This window comes from Pinus tabuliformis, chromosome X, assembly GCF_031772625.1.
Source record: "Pinus tabuliformis cultivar Carrire ecotype Pingquan chromosome X, CPIR1, whole genome shotgun sequence".
NCBI classification, from domain to species: domain Eukaryota; kingdom Viridiplantae; phylum Streptophyta; class Pinopsida; order Pinales; family Pinaceae; genus Pinus; species Pinus tabuliformis.
The window spans coordinates 504,470,657-504,487,163 of NC_142308.1; positions in this window are offsets into that span (position 1 = coordinate 504,470,657).

The following is a 16,507-nucleotide window of genomic DNA, read 5'->3' on the forward strand; positions in this document are numbered from 1 at the left end:
ATTCATTGACTCCTGGGAGTATCCAGCCGATTTTCTGATAATAAACCCCAAAAACCAACTTGATGGACATCCATTGATCTTAGGTAGACCTTGGATCGCAACTGTCGATGCTTATATTGGCTGCCGACAAGGCAATATGCCCATTACTAGGGGGGCAAATATTAAGAATCTAGCTTTATACCCCCCAGTGCAGCCAAGTGTCACAATAATAAAAACTAACAAGCATCCTGTTTCATACCTCACCAAAAATATTAGATCTCCATTAACCATACAAGAGGCCCTTGATTTCAAAGACCAAACAGAAGATGATGCCATTAATAATTTTATTAGCCAAGCTAAACCCAGATCCCACATACAATGTCACATGATATAAGCAGCATTTGATAATGAATTAGAAGAGGATCCTCTTAAATATACACACCATCAAACAATACCTACTACTTCTGTTTCACATAGCAAAATTGTAGAAATTGAGCCAAGAAAGACTTTAAACATTAATTCCAACCTGACTTCCGAACAAGAAAAGAAGCTCATCCAACTATTGAGGAAATATAAAGAAGCATTTGCATGGGACTACCTTGATATGAAAGGAATTGATCCCTAGTTATGTACGCACCACATTTACATAGAAAAGGATGCGAGACCTATTCACCAACCACAAAGGAGACTTAATCCTCATCTAAAAGATGTTGTAAAAGTTGAACTTCAAAAACTTTTAGATGTTAACTTCATCTACCCTATCTTCGATAGTAAATGGGTCTCTCCACTTGTTGTGGTACCAAAGAAGAATGGAAAGTGGAGGATTTGTGTAGATTATAGAGAGTTAAACAAGGCAACACAAAAATACCACTTTCCCCTTCCATTCATCGATCAAGTATTAGACACTCTGGCAGGAAAGAAAAATTTTTCTTTCTTAGATGGCCTCAATGGATACAATCAGATTCAAATTGCCCTTGAAGACTAAGACAAAACCACTTTTACTTGTCCTTGGGGAACATTTGCCTACAGAGTTCTACCTTTTGGCTTATGCAATGCTTGCCACATTTCAAAGACCTATCCTCAGCATTTTTTTAGATTTAATAAATGAGGGGCTCGAAGTCTACATGGACGATTTTACACCATATGGAGATGATTTTGACCCAGCATTGGACACACTGGAAAAATTCCTACAGCGCTGCATTGCCACCAGGCTTTGCTTAAGCCATGAAAAATGCTATATGATGATGAGTGAAGGACTTATTCTAGGCCATTATATCTCAGCAGCTAGCATACAAGTAGACCCAGCCAAAATTCAAATAATTTTGTTAATTCCCACTCCTACCACTCAAACAGAGGTACGCAGTTTTCTTGGATTCTCTGGTTATTATAGAAGGTTTATAGAACATTTTTCACATATTGTTGCACCTCTATATGCACTGAGAGGTAATGTTGACTTTCTTTGGACAGAAAAATGTGATCATGATTTTTAGGATCTAAAGAACCTTGTGTCCACAGCTCCAGTCCTTCGAGGACCAAATTGGGACCTGCCATTCCAAATTTCATCAGATGCCTCAGATACAACTATTGGAGCAGTCCTTGGGTAGGAAGAAGATAAAAAACCATATGCAATTTAATATATTAGAAAGAACTTATCCCCTGCTGAATTGAATTATACTGTTACTGAAAAGGAATTTTTAGCTGTAATACATGCTGTCAATAAGTTTAGGCATTACATTACTGGATATCCTGTTATCTTGTATACAGATCACTCTGCCATAAGATATTTAGCAAATAAACCAATCAAAAATGGTAGAATAACTAGATGGCTGATTTTATTGCAGGAATTTGATATTACAATCAAGGGCAGACCTGGAAAATAAAATCCTTTAGCTCACTTTCTCTCGCGAATGCCAAAACGAGTGGACGCAGCAGCAGTTGAAGATCAATTTCTAGATGAGCATTTGTTTGTTGTCACTGTTAAAACACCCTAGTATGCTAATGTTGTGAATTACTTAGCACTAGGTAAATTACCAAAACATTTGACCCCCAATGAAAGAAAACAGATTGTCCAGTGAAGTGCTCGATTTTCCTGGATTGGGGGCTACCTGTTCCATACAGGAGCAGATATGCACATCAGGAGATGTGTCCGAGAGGATGAAATTTTTTATATTTTGGAAGCTTTTCATGACGGACCATGTGGCAGACACTTTACCGATCAGAGAACTGGACATAAGGTGCTGCAAACAAGGTATTATTGGCCTACAATCTTCAAAGATGCAAAGAAGTTCGTTCAAGCTTGTGACAGTTGTCAAAGAGCAGGACGCCCTGGTCAATCTGATGAAATGCCCTTGAACTCACAACTGGTTATTGAACCATTCGAGCGATGGGCACTTGATTTTGTTGGTCCAATTAACCCATCCTCAAACCAGAAAACATATATTTTGGTGGCAACAGAATATGTCACCAAATGGGTTGAAACAGAGGCATTGCCGAGAGTTACAGAGGATTTTGTCATACAGTTCCTGTTTCATATATTTCTACGATATGGGCTTCCAAGAGACATAATTACAGACGGTGGACCACAGTTTGTTGGTAACAAGATTGCTGCAACACCTAAAAACTATCATATCCAGAATAAAATTACTACTCCATACCACCCACAGGCAAACGGTCAAGTAGAAAACAACAACAAAATAATAGAAGCAATCTTGACAAAAACCATTGCGTCACATAGACGTGATTGGGCTGTAAGAATACCAGAAGCCTTGTGGGCCTACAGAACAACATGGAGAAGCACTACCCGCTATTCACCATACCAATTGGTGTTTGGAAAGCAACCCATTTTTCCCATAGAATTCGAAATCCAAACACTGCAAACAGCACAAGAAGTCGGCCTAGATCTAAACGAGGCACAGATAAATAGATTACAGCATATCAATGAGCTAGATGAAATCAGGATCTCTGCTCTTCAGCACACTGCATTAATCCAACAGCAGCGAGCTAAATGGCATGATGCTCTCATTAAAAAGAAAGTCTTCTGCGAAGGAGATTGGGCACTCTTATACGATTCTAGGTTTCAGGATTTTCTCGGGAAACTTCAGACTCGCTGGCTGGGGCCATATGAAATCCAAAAGGTACATGATAATGGCACCCTTACTCTAGTCACTATTGATGGATCTAGACATACCTTTAAAGTAAATAGCCACCGAGTTTGATTATACCGCAAACCACTTACTTGGGAATCCTTCTACTAGCAACTACGCGAGGACTCCGATATGGAAATTTTACAGGAGGAAGAGAAATCTTCCTCACCTGTGATTCATTAAATGATTCACCTGTTTTTACACTTTGTACATAATTTCTTTGTCTTGTTAAATCAGTTTCTATATATATTTTTGTATTTCCATTTTTTCTGTTGTTCCTTTTTCAGAGGAAACAACACTGTCGTTTTTGCTGTTCCTTTTCTGAAGGGATAGCATTTGTGTGCACTTTTGTCGTTTCTGTTGTTCCTTTTCCAAAGGGACAACATTTTTGTTTTCTGTTCCTTTTTCAAAACAACAACACCTACCTTTTGTTTCAGTCATTCCTTTTTCATTTTCATTTTGCTATTCCTTTCCCAAAGGAACGGCATTTGAGTTTTTTGTTGTTCCTTTTCCAAAGGAACAACACTTTTGATTTTTTCTGTTCATTTTCCAAAGGAACGACATTTGAATTTTTGTTGTTTCTTTTCTAAAGGAACAACACTTTTCATTTTTTTGCTATTCCTTTTCCAAAGGAACGACACTTTTAGCACTTGCGTTTCTGCTATTCCTTTTCCAAAGGAATGGCACTTTTGGTTTTCTGTTGTTCCTTTTCCAAAGGAATGACATTTTCATTTTTTGTTGTTCCTTTTCCAAAGGAACAACACTTTTAGTTTCTTTTGTTCCTTTTCCAAAGGAACGGCATTTGCATCTTCTGTTGTTCCTTTTCCAAAGGAACAACACTTTTGTTTTTTTGTTGTTCCTTTTCCAAAGGAACGACATTTTCAGTTTTTGCTGTTTCTTTTTCCAAAGGAACGACACTTTCAGTTTCTACTGTTTCTTTTTCAAAGGAACAACACTTGTATTATTTTTCCCTTCCTTTTTCAAATGACAACATTCTCATATTCCTTTTACTTATTCTTAAATATACCTACTATTCCTCTTGTTTCAGGTCTTTTGGAGCACAGCTATACACTCATGCAATGGATACAAAGCTAGAGCATACTGAAATCAGCAAATTATATAAAATCACTACCTTTACAAGAAATTGCTGTGAATTGATAAAGAGGAAAGAATAAAGGACACAATTATTCATCACTTTTGTTGTCATTATCCTACTAATACTGACATGATTGGTCATCTTTATCATGCTGGTTCTTTTTAAATTCCCATAATCTTCTTTGATCATTATTAAGGAATAAGAACAAAGGGTTTATATTTTTCTATTGAGATGTTAAGACTTCTTCCACCATTCCTACTCTTAAGGAGGGATGAACCACCCTTTGTGTATAGATAGGAAAGCATTTTATAAAAAAAAAAAGAAAAAAAAGAAAAAAAGAAGAATGTTTTATTTAGATAAATTGTCAAATGCAGGATAGGGGTTCTCATCAAGAGCCAGCCTACCACAATCATAAGGAAGAAAGTGAAGTGGAATTCCCACTATGGCCACCACACCAGGGATATGATCCAAGAGGCATATCAGAAAAAATAAAACAGTCCTTGGAACAGGAGGTCTCATCACGAGCCGGACTACCCACCTTTCATTCCTTCCTAGTGAATGGCATTATGATTTAACTGGTTACCAAGCCAACATAATGGCCTCCATTTTGACATTGTATAGCACTTACTAAGCATACACAAAGGATAATGGTTCCATGGGTGAAATAAACAGCTCTACCAAGGTTATGGACACCTGTCGGCAGTAGAGCTCTGTTAATGGTATTGAAGTCGCATTATTTATACACCAATAGCAATCATTAACACCATTCTCTATCTTATACCTTTGTAATCTGTCAAATAAGATTATGTATATCACATCCCCGAACCATTAAATGCATGAAAAATTTATCATAACCAATCATGACGGAAAAGTTGATAATGACCGCATTAGACTGGTTGTGCATGTCAGCTGTCCTATCCTCCCACCTCGCATCATATCACAACATTCTCTTATTTTTTAATCGATCCTCTTATATGCCTCGATTTCGGAAACCTGCTCCTTTTGTAAACATGGCATTTCCACATACACTGTTCCTTTATGACTTTGTACCATGGCAGTTTGGCACGCCACTCCCTCATTTGACGGCCGAGGACGGCCTATCACATTTCAGGGGGGAGGCTGACCTCATAATTTGCTGGCATACGCTTTAGACTATTATTCGGAAAACTTTTACTTGGGAATAGCAAGGCTTAACGGTATCTCATTTTTCAATTTGCATGCCTTGTTGTTCCTAAGCTATTTCCACATTATACTCTGCAGCAATCAGTAAGATTTGAACGAGCCTTGATGTTTCGTTATTTTCTCTGTGTTTCTAACAGTTTGAACAGACTGTTGTTCCATTGCCGTCTCTGCGTTTTTACAGTGAGCTAAAGCATGGGAGGAAGGTCAATTCGAAGAGAACCATAGGTATTGCCAGTTTCTGATGCTGCACGAGAAATCCTGGCAAGGGTAGGATGGTTAGTCTATCTTAATCGTTTACAAGAATCCAACGAGACTGTAGCAATAGAATTCTTGCAAAACTTGCAAGAATATCACTCCAAAGTAAGGGGAAAACACATAGTAGTCACCGATGACATAATTGCAGAGGTCTCGGGACTACCAGCCACTGGACCTGTGTGGACTCTAAAGAAGGAGAGACTGCAAAAGATCATGAAGATCTTCCAGTATGAAGGCCAGAACCTTACAGTCAGAGGAAAGGGAGTCCTACTAGCAGCAGTAGGAGAGCTGTGGGCAAGATGGTGAAGATCATCCAGAGCTACATCACCTGTGAAGGCAGGAAAGATGTGGTAAGACCACGACACCTTAAACTCTTAGTTGTATTAAAAGAGAAATGCTCTGTGAACCTACCTGCATTTTTAAATTCATTACTTCATGACGTTGCCCGAAGCATGAAAAAGTCACAACATGTAGAATCGGTAGTAAGTCACCATGGACTGATACAGCTGATACTTAGCCACAGTCTTGCTCAGTAAAAGAGCAGCTAGGAAGAGCTAATTGCTACAATAGATGGGGCACCGACTCCGCCAGCCCCAAAACGCAAACATACTGCCGGTACACCAAATAGGCCATCAAAATGAAGAAAATCATTAGATTGGCACGGATTATAGGGAGGTTGGAAAATCCCCAAGGGAATACCAGCCAACCTGTGGAGAAAGACGACTCAGGGGACGAGCAACCCCCGCAATTGGAAGGAGAATAGAATGAGAAAGAATTGGGAGGAAATGAGGAAGGAGAAACAGAGGAAGAGATTGAGCAGCCTAAGTAGGTGGAGGTGTAGACAAAGCAACATGAAGAGAGTCCATTGCAAAATCCATTGCAAGAGGACAAATTGGCCCAAATTCTGGCCAATATGGGCGAATATGCCCAACCTCTCAGCCCGCTAGGCCTCCAAATTGAGGAAGAACCAAAAGAGAATTTTGCTCAAGACAAAAATGCACCCGAAGAATTGTGCGATGAGGAAGAAAAAGAAGAGAATCACTCTGTTCATAATGTAAGTATGACAGGAGAAGAAAATGATGAAGATATAGAAGGGGAACAATCCACTCCCAGCCAGACTACACTGGAAGAATTGCATGAAGAAGAAGGGGTGGACAAAGAAGTTACCCAGGAAATAATAGAGTCAGCTAGGGTTTCTTCTCCTGAACAAAACAGTGAAGGAGCACCCCAAGAAGAAAACCAGGGAATTGGCCAAGATAACAGTGCAGGCCTGAGTAAACAGATAGCTGTTCCTTCTAAGGAAATAGAAGAAATTAAATGATTACGAAAAGAACAACAAATATTACTAAATGTGATAGCTCGACTTCAGCAGCAAATCAGGGTTTTGAAAATGAGAAAGAGAGCAAAAATGACTTCAGGGGTAAGACATGCAACCACTCCGATGAGACCCCCCAAGAAAAAGGTTCGAAGGACCCATGTTCAGCCTGTTGTTCAAAACCCTGTCGAAGAACAGTTTGCTATTCAAACCATTGTTGAAGTGCAAATAGACGATATATCGGCTTGTGACAAAGAAGTTCAGATAGAGGCACAGTCCTCTCAACGAATGCAGACTATAAACACGAGGCGACAAAATAAGAAGATTCAAGTAAATCTTCCATTGGCCACTACTATGTGGGACAATGATCCGAGGATAGTAACCCTATGAGAGGGTTTGATGCAAGCTCAACAAGCAATGGAAAATCTCACAAAACAAACGATTTCTCGAGAAAAGTATGAAGAATTACAACAACAGCTAAGGAATGTCAATTTATCCGAAAGCCAGGCCTTTGAAGGATGGTGAAAGGAAGAAGAAAAATTCACAAAGGTAACTCATAGATTAGATGTAGTTATCAAACAGATGGATACCCTATGCTCTTTGTACACTGACGTCCTAGCATGTAGAGCCCCTGCCAAGAATTATGCCTTGTTTTTAATGGAACGATATTTGTAATTAAAAATTAAGGTCATCAAAGCAGGAGCCCCTATACAAATTAATACCATTGATGATTTTATAAATTGTTGTAAGCACTATGCAGTAAAGGTTCAACGACTACTCTGTGAATTCTATCTGCATAACCTCGTATTAGATCAGGAGACAGAGCAGAACTCCGGCCCTTTCATTGGGAATATCCAACTGCAGGCATTTGTTTCATTTGGAGTTAATCAAATCAAATGGCTTAAAGCCTATAATGCCTTCCAAAGACAAGAAAACGGATTAGAATTATGGGTAAGAGTTGAGCCTAGAGATCCATTACATTTATGGAACACACACAGGAGCCTCATGAGGACTCGAGGTGTGATTGACATGTTAGGACCCATTCATACAGCAATCAATCGGCAAGGGATATAATACTTCTTTACCATTAAGGACCTTGCCATTGCAGCTACTAAATTTCGATATCAGACCTCTAATCCGAACATCCAACTCAGGGAACCATTTAATTACGAGAACTTTAAGTTAGCCACTAATCGTTTGAGCCTCTATGGTGAACTTATCTTGAGGGCAGAGCCGTCTTGCTTAGGATATAGGTTTCGGAGTTTGATTATTTGGCACCCTACACCTAGATACCAAGCCCTGTATGAGATGCCTGACGGCCAGACAAGCCATCTTTTTGAACACCTAGTTAGGCATCATGGCTGTAGACCACCACATGAGATTCCGTCTCCAACTTACTCCGTCACTGCCTTACATGTCAACTACAATGTTTTCATGAGGGCATGAAAAGGAGTAAGCAGGGGGGTGTGTGGAGTACTAAAGAAGGTATGTTTTATTGATTATTTTGTCATCTTTTCTTTAAAGACTTATAATCCTTTTGCATCATGAACTAGGTAATTAATAAGAAAATATGGAAAAATCTATGAGAATTGTATGTAACGAAAGATAACTAATAATCGCCATTTTCTTATGCAGAAAAAGGGAGAAACGAAAGATTACCATCCCAAGGAAAAATACAGAGCAGAGTTAACTGCTGTCCCTGTGGCGGGAAACCATATGCAGACATGGCAATCCAAACTAAATCATATCAGCCAAGGAAAGGAAAAGGAGATATCGAATCGGCGCAAGAAAACAAAGGGATAACTGGAATTAACAATTTGGCGAATCACTCAAGATCCTCTGATCCTAAGGGATCGCACTCTTAACTATTTTTGCATCATTGATAACTCCGCCCGGCTGTTATAAAAAGGGGCAGCACTGCTAGCCCGGGGGATGGGTTGTTGTTACTTTTATGTAATTTCTCATTGTATCCGAAACTTTGATCATCGACTCTCGTTGAGAAGTGATCCACTGTAACTCTGTTTTAATGCTTTAATATAAATCTGGTTGTTGTTCCATCTTTGATCCTAAAATAATTTAAGCGGTGTGTCCCTGGAGGCTAATGGCCCAGCCCTAGTGGAACACTTGCTCCTGTACCATTATCTTTAGTTCGTGTGTGGTTTTCATTATCAGCTTTGATCGGTAATCTGGTGTGTTTTGTTATTTTATATCACAGCTCTGTTATATTTACAATATCGTTCTCTATAACAAGAAGGTCATATTGTTCATTCTGACTTTATAAAGTATTGTTGTTCCTTTAAGTCATTAATGTAACCTTACTGTTCTTCATAGAATGCTATCGTTGTTCAATTACAGATTAACCGGGCTGTAATATTCTTAAGTTGGTATTACTGTATTCATCTATGGTTTATACTTCATTACGAGTGTTGTTCAATTGACATTGTTGTTCCATTATGAGTTGCGATCGTTATCCTTTATAACTAAGATCAATATTTGTGGTATCGGAATTAGATTATTGTTTTCTCTCAATATCTATGTGTGTTGCATGTGTTATTTATTTCGATACTGTATATTCACAATTGACTCTAAGCATTGTTCTATATTTCATTGCTAATTGGTTGCCATTCCATTTCTATTTGTCATCTGATTTATTCTTAGAGTAAGGATTGCTCTTTGATTTCTGTAGGATACGATTGCTGCCTTCATTTTCTTAGAGTAAGGTTTCGTTGTTTATCAAGCCTAGTTGTTGTTTCAATTATAGTTGCTATTCCATTTCCTGTTATTTGCATTGCCATTGCATTGAACGATCTGAAACTGTAGCGAGCATTGACATTCGTTGTCTAGTTCCCAGATTGATGATCTGTTCCTTGATTGTCTTCAGTTACATCAGTTTAAAGAGGGATGAGTTATTGTTACTGTACCCTTGACTGATCATTTACTTAGTCTTCTAAATGCATGATTTAGGCATTAAATTGCTTTGCTATAAGTAGATTTTCTTTTAAGCATCTGTTTACTCTTGTACTTTCTTGAGCATTATAGTACTAGCATTACTCTGACAAATGACCGCCTCAAACTGAGTACACTCTTTGAGATAGCAAATCCCACTTGGAGTAAATTTGGTGCACGGGAAGGCCTCCAAAATCAGCTCCAAAGTAGCGCGACACACAGTGATAGGAGCGCAGCGCACAGGATGAAATTTTCTCATTTTGGCCAAAAAACTTTATTTTTCGCCTAGTTTCTTCACAGTTTGACTTTTCTCCTTCTAATAGTCAAAATCATGATGTAATTTAATGTGACTTAATGGATTTTGATGTAATTATGCTAAATTTTCACTCATAGAGGTAGATTGATCATGAAAGAGTAGTTTGCAACTGAATGAATCAGTTTCCTAGGTTTTAGAGGCAAGTTGTTCCACTGCCTACTTTTCAGTTCTTAGTTTAGATCTTGTTGAAACAGCTCCTAAACTCATGAATTCAACCCCTAAAGCCTATAATGAGTTGTTTGTTGCCTATATCTAGTAGTTTTTTAGTCATTGGTAAAGGTTGGACTCTTGTGAATGCTTTGAGCATTATTGTATACTCATTTCAGCAGTTTGGCAAAGGAATAGACCAGGGTTTGCAGCGCTTTATGGGATTCTTGTGGCAACTTGATTTGGTATTGTGTTTCCTTCTGTAATTGCAAGTCTATATGTGTTTTATGTATGCCATCATTTCTCTTTGTTCATCTTAACTAAATGAAACAAGGATAAAGGTAGAATTCATAGAAGTGCTCTACCTAGGGTTTTTTTTAGTTATTTATGTTTTTAGTTGTTTGAAGAGGATCCCTGAGACTTTCATACCCTCTCCAACTCCTCACCAGTCTAAAATCTCTCCATCTCACTCAATTTGAAGTGCTAAATGATTTTCCTATCTCATCCCATAGAGATCTCTACAAGACAGTGTCCATTCCCCAGACCCAAAGTCTGCCTTTCACATTTGAGCCAGCAAAAAAAAATTAAATTCATTCAAACTCCTCAACTCACATACCTAGCCTAAAATTAGTCGTTATATCAATCATCTCAAGCTTTATTGGCCATCCTTTCCTGATATTGACAAGGAGAGAGCCCTCTCCCAACCTAGTAGGGCTAGCTACCAGGTTAAGTGTGGTTTGATGTTACCCCAGATCCTACCTTTCTCAGCATGAGGTAGATTTAGGCCTAACAGCATCAAGGTTGTTCTATGAGATAAATCAAGGTAGAACAAGTCTACTCAATAGCATTAAAATTAAAACACCAAAAATAGATGACAAATAAATGCCAACACTCTAATTATCAACCCAATAACATTAAAATTAAAACACGAAATATAGATGGAAAATCAATGCCAACATTCTAATTAGCTTCAATCTCATGCACCCAACAAAATAGAAATGAAAAAGATGTATCACAAAAAGAAACTACTACTTGAAAATGGAAAGTTCAAGAACCTTCAATTAAGTGTATTTTGCCTCATCTTAGGAAGCTAATAAGACCCATGTTCCAAGAAAATAGGGAAGCAAAGTGAATTACACATAATGAAAAAAAAAACATAAATGAACATGTAACAATAGAAGAAAGGAAAGTATGTTACCAAGAAGCATCAAGGTTGTTCTATGAGACAAATCAAGGTAGAAAAAGTCAACCCAATAACATTAAAATTAAAACACCAAAAACAGATGACAAAGAAATTCCAACACTCTAATTATCAACCCAATAACATTAAAATTAAAACACCAAAAATAGATGACAAAACAATGCCAACACTCTAATTAGCTTCAATCTCATGCACCTAACAAAATAGAAATGAAAAATATTTATCTCAAAAAGAAACTACTATTTGAAAAGAGAAAGTACAAGAACCTTCAATTAAGTGTATTTTTCGTCATCTTAGGAAGCTAAGAAGACCCATGATCCAGGAAAATAAGGAAGCAAACCTACAGTTCCACTTGCAATCATGATGGGGCAATTACAACCTAGGAACCCAAAGCCCATGGGAATACTAAAATATAGAAATGTAATGATACTCATGGATCTCAATAAAACTTACTACATTGGCATTGATCTCACTAAGAAACTAAACCTATTTGTGTACCCCACCAATGACCTGACAATTATAGTATTTGATGGATGAAAGATCAAAGGAGTAGGAAGTTTTCATAAAATCCCTATTCAAATCCAAGATTTGGAACTACAATTATGATTGTATGCTCTCCAACATTATGAGATGAATACCTTCCTTCATTTTGAATGGTGGGTGCAGTTATGCACTTATACCAGCAACCTTGAAGAACAGTGCACAAAATTTCACTAGAAAGGACAACATTATAAATTATATGGGAATGGATGTTCCTATCACAAGAAAAGTGAATTACACATAATGAAAAAGGAAACATAAATGAACATATAACAACAGAAGCAAGGAAAGTATGTTACCAAATAATATGAAAATAATATGAATACTTTATATTCAAATGGTTATTTTTATTTCATTTGGTTTGATTTGCAGGGGTAGCCATCAACCGAGCATTGTTAATTTATGATTGTGGTTGTTGTTAATTTGTGATTGTGGTTGAGTTGAGCGTTGTTAATTTGTGATTTTGGTTGTTGTTAATTTGTGATTGTGGTTGAGTTGAGGTGAGTATTTAATTAATTTTTCTTCTTCAAATTCAGCCAGGGGCTAACGTTGAGGGCACCTTTACTCATGAACAAATTTTATTTATGACAATTTATTTGTAGAATAGTTTTTTACTTAATTTTGCAGTCTTTAATGAGGTGAGTATTCTGTTGTTTTCCTCCCATATATATCGATGGATAGGAAAATTGTAATTTAGAGGGTTGACTATGGACAATTTGAATGCCTTTGAGAATTTTACAATACTATGTAAACTTAAATTCATGTTTATAATGTAAATAATAAAATATTAAGATAAGGGCATGTTATAGTTCACAGTCCCAATGATAGTTGGATTATGTTGCTCTCACTATGACAAAGAAGAGGATCCATGCCAGCAGTCAATGGAAAAAGGTAATATTTCTTTCATGTTCATAATGTAAAAAATAAAATTTTAAGATAAGGGTATGTTATAGTTCACGGCCTCGATGATAGTTGGATTTTGTTTCTCTCACATTAACAGAGAAGAGGATACCTTCCAGCAGCCAATGGAAAAAAGTAATATTTCCTTCATGATTATAATGTAAATAATAAAATATTAAGATAAGGGCATGTTGTAGTTCATTTTATCAGAAATTTGAAACATTGCTATTCAATTTCTCTGCCTACACAATGAATGGAAGGAAGGTAGGGGGCATAGGAACAACCGAACATGTTTATTCACTAGCGACATAAGCGGTAGACTAAGTAATAGCATCCATAGAAATGGCAGGAGCACCAGTGGTAGAAACATAAACCTGCAAAAGCATAGGCAAGAAAAGTCGGAGCAACGAGAAAGGAAGTGGTGGGTATAGTTTATCGGGTTATAGCTCGAGAGCCATACTTTAATGATCATGATCGAAACCTAGAAGCACTTATTCAACATATATGCTCGTGTTGGTCCAGTCAATGGAAAAAAGTAATATTTCCTTCATGTTTATAATGTAAATAATAAAATATTAAGATAAGGGCATGTTATAGTTCACAGTCTTTGTGATAGTTGGATTATGTTGCTCTCACATAGATAGAGAAAAGGATTCATGCCAGCATTCAATGATAAAAAATAATATTTCCTTCATGCTTATAATGTAAATCATAAAATGGTCATGTTATAGTTCACTGTCTTAGTGATAATTGGATTATGCTACTCTCACAGAGAAGAGTATCCATGCGAGAAGTCAATGGAAAAAAGTAATATTTCCTTCATTTTTATAATTTAAATAATAAAATATTAAGAAATGACCAGAAGAGTCAGCTTTTTTTTTACAAGGAATAACGTATATATATTCATCAAAGTTCATATTCATAACCTTTTGGCGTTCTGGTGTTTTGGATGACTTACTTGGTCCAAAAGAGGAGGCTGGACGCGGAGGCTGAGAATGTTGCCAGTGAAGAGTGCAACCAACCAAAATTCCTCTAGTGCCACATTGCAAAAAAAAATAAAAACAATATCATATCCGCAACACCGTTAAAATGTTGTAAATAAATAAATAAATCACAAATAAACCTCAACAGCGCTTAGCTTCGACTCAGCCTAACCACAATCACAAATTAACATCAACACTCAGCTTCGACTAAATCACAAATTAACAGAGCAGTAGCAACACTCGGCTCAACTCAACCAAAATCACAAATTAACAAAGCAGTAACAGCGATCGACTCAACCAACCACAATCACAAATTAACATAGCAGTAACAACACTCGGCTCAACCTACCACAATCAAAAACTAATAGAGCAGTAACAATGCTCAACTCAACCAACCACAATAACAAATTAATAGAGAAAAAAACTCACAACAGATTATGAAGCTATAAATGATACCATCACAATGGTAATAACAAAATTAATAGAAAAATGAACTATAACTATTAATAATTATAATAATTAAACAACAACAATAGTTTCCTGAAATTATTGTATTTTTATAATACTATAGCTATTACAAGGTAATCTACTAACCTATAATACTATAGCAATCAACTATTTTCACTATTAGTTAATAATTAATGAGTTAAACTCTACACTTCAATAGTTATTACATGTAACTATTCTTAACTTGACTATTAATAGACTATTGTGCATTTAATTATAGCTATTAATTATCCATCATTAATGCTTTCTTTTGATAATTATTTACATGGACAACTTTTATAATACTATAGTTATTAACTTTTTTTATTAATAGCTAATAATTAATGAATTAAACTCTGCATTGCAATAGCTATTACATTTAATATTATTAACTTGACTATTAATATACTATTGCACATTTAATTATAATTATTAATTTTCTCACATTAATGCTTCCTACTTTTTATAATTATTTTACATGGATAGCTTTTCTGCACAATGAAAACACAAATATTACTATTAAACAAAAATGTTCACACTGTCATTAATAGTTAATATTTAATGAGTTAAACTCTGCACTACAATAGCTATTACATTTAACTATTATTAACTTGACTATTAATAGGCTATTGTGCATTTAATTATAACTATTAATTCTCTTGCAGTAATGCTTTCTTCTTTTGATAAAGTGGCATCAAACTACCTCTTGTGCAGATCTTTGCTTGTGCAAAAAGCTTTACACAAGCAATGTGCGGCACACTGCCAACTCTATGCCCCTTTTCAATGCCAATGTACACTCTTCAACCATTTGACTTTTTAAATTAGTTATTTCGATCTCCACACAATGAAAATGAAAGAAAAAATCTATGCACAAAACATTAATGATAAAAATATAAATGAAAGCTTAAAGAATAATTAATAACTATTAATTAATTAAATTTACAGAGTTAATTATGAAGCTATAAATGATACTAGCACATTGGTAATAGTAAAATGAACTTAAACTATAAATAATTGTAATAATTAAACAACAAAAAATATTACATTTTTATAATACTATAGTTATTACAAGGAAACCTACTAACCTATAATACTATAGTTATTAACTATTTTCATTAATAGTTAATAATTAATGAGTTAAACTCTGCACTGCAATAGCTATTACATTTAACTATTATTAACTTGACTATTAATAGACTATTATGCATTTGATTATAGCTATTAATTTGCCACCATTAATGCTTTCTTTTGATAATTATTTTACATGGACAACTATTATAATACTATAGCTATTGACTTTTATATTAATAGTTATCATTAATGAGTTAAAATCCACAGTACAATAACTATTACATTTAACTGTTATTAACATGATTGTTAATAGACTGTTGTGTATTTAATTATAGCTATTAATTCTCTCACATTAATGCTTTATGCCTTCGATAATTTTTTTACATGGACATCTTTTTTGCACAACAAAAGTACAAATACTACTATTAAACAAAAATGTTCACACTTCAGCACAAATTTCCTTTCATATAAAACATAAGTTGGATTGCGCAAAGCTATTTATTTTATTTTACTATTGGAAAGAATACAACATTACTAAGAAAACATTTTACTCGATAAACGTGATACTTATAGCCCACAACCCCACATATTTCAATAGTAGAGCTCCACACAATGAGCTATGTTCCACACAATAAGCTATAATATTATTTTATTAATAATTTTTTATTGTATTTTATTATTGGAAAGTGAATACATCATTACCGAGAAAACAACTAATAACTTTTGTGCGGAAAAGTTAACCTATTGTGCGGAAGCAAGAAACTTATAAGCCTATTGTGGGGAACATAGCTTATTGTGCAAAACTTATAGCCTATTATGTGCAACTTAGCTCATTGTGCGGAGCTTATAGCCTATTTTATTATTGGAAAATGAATATGTCATGAATGATAAAACACTATGCAAAAAAAATCAATTAAATAGTGGTAGAGGCAGGGACTATGCTACAT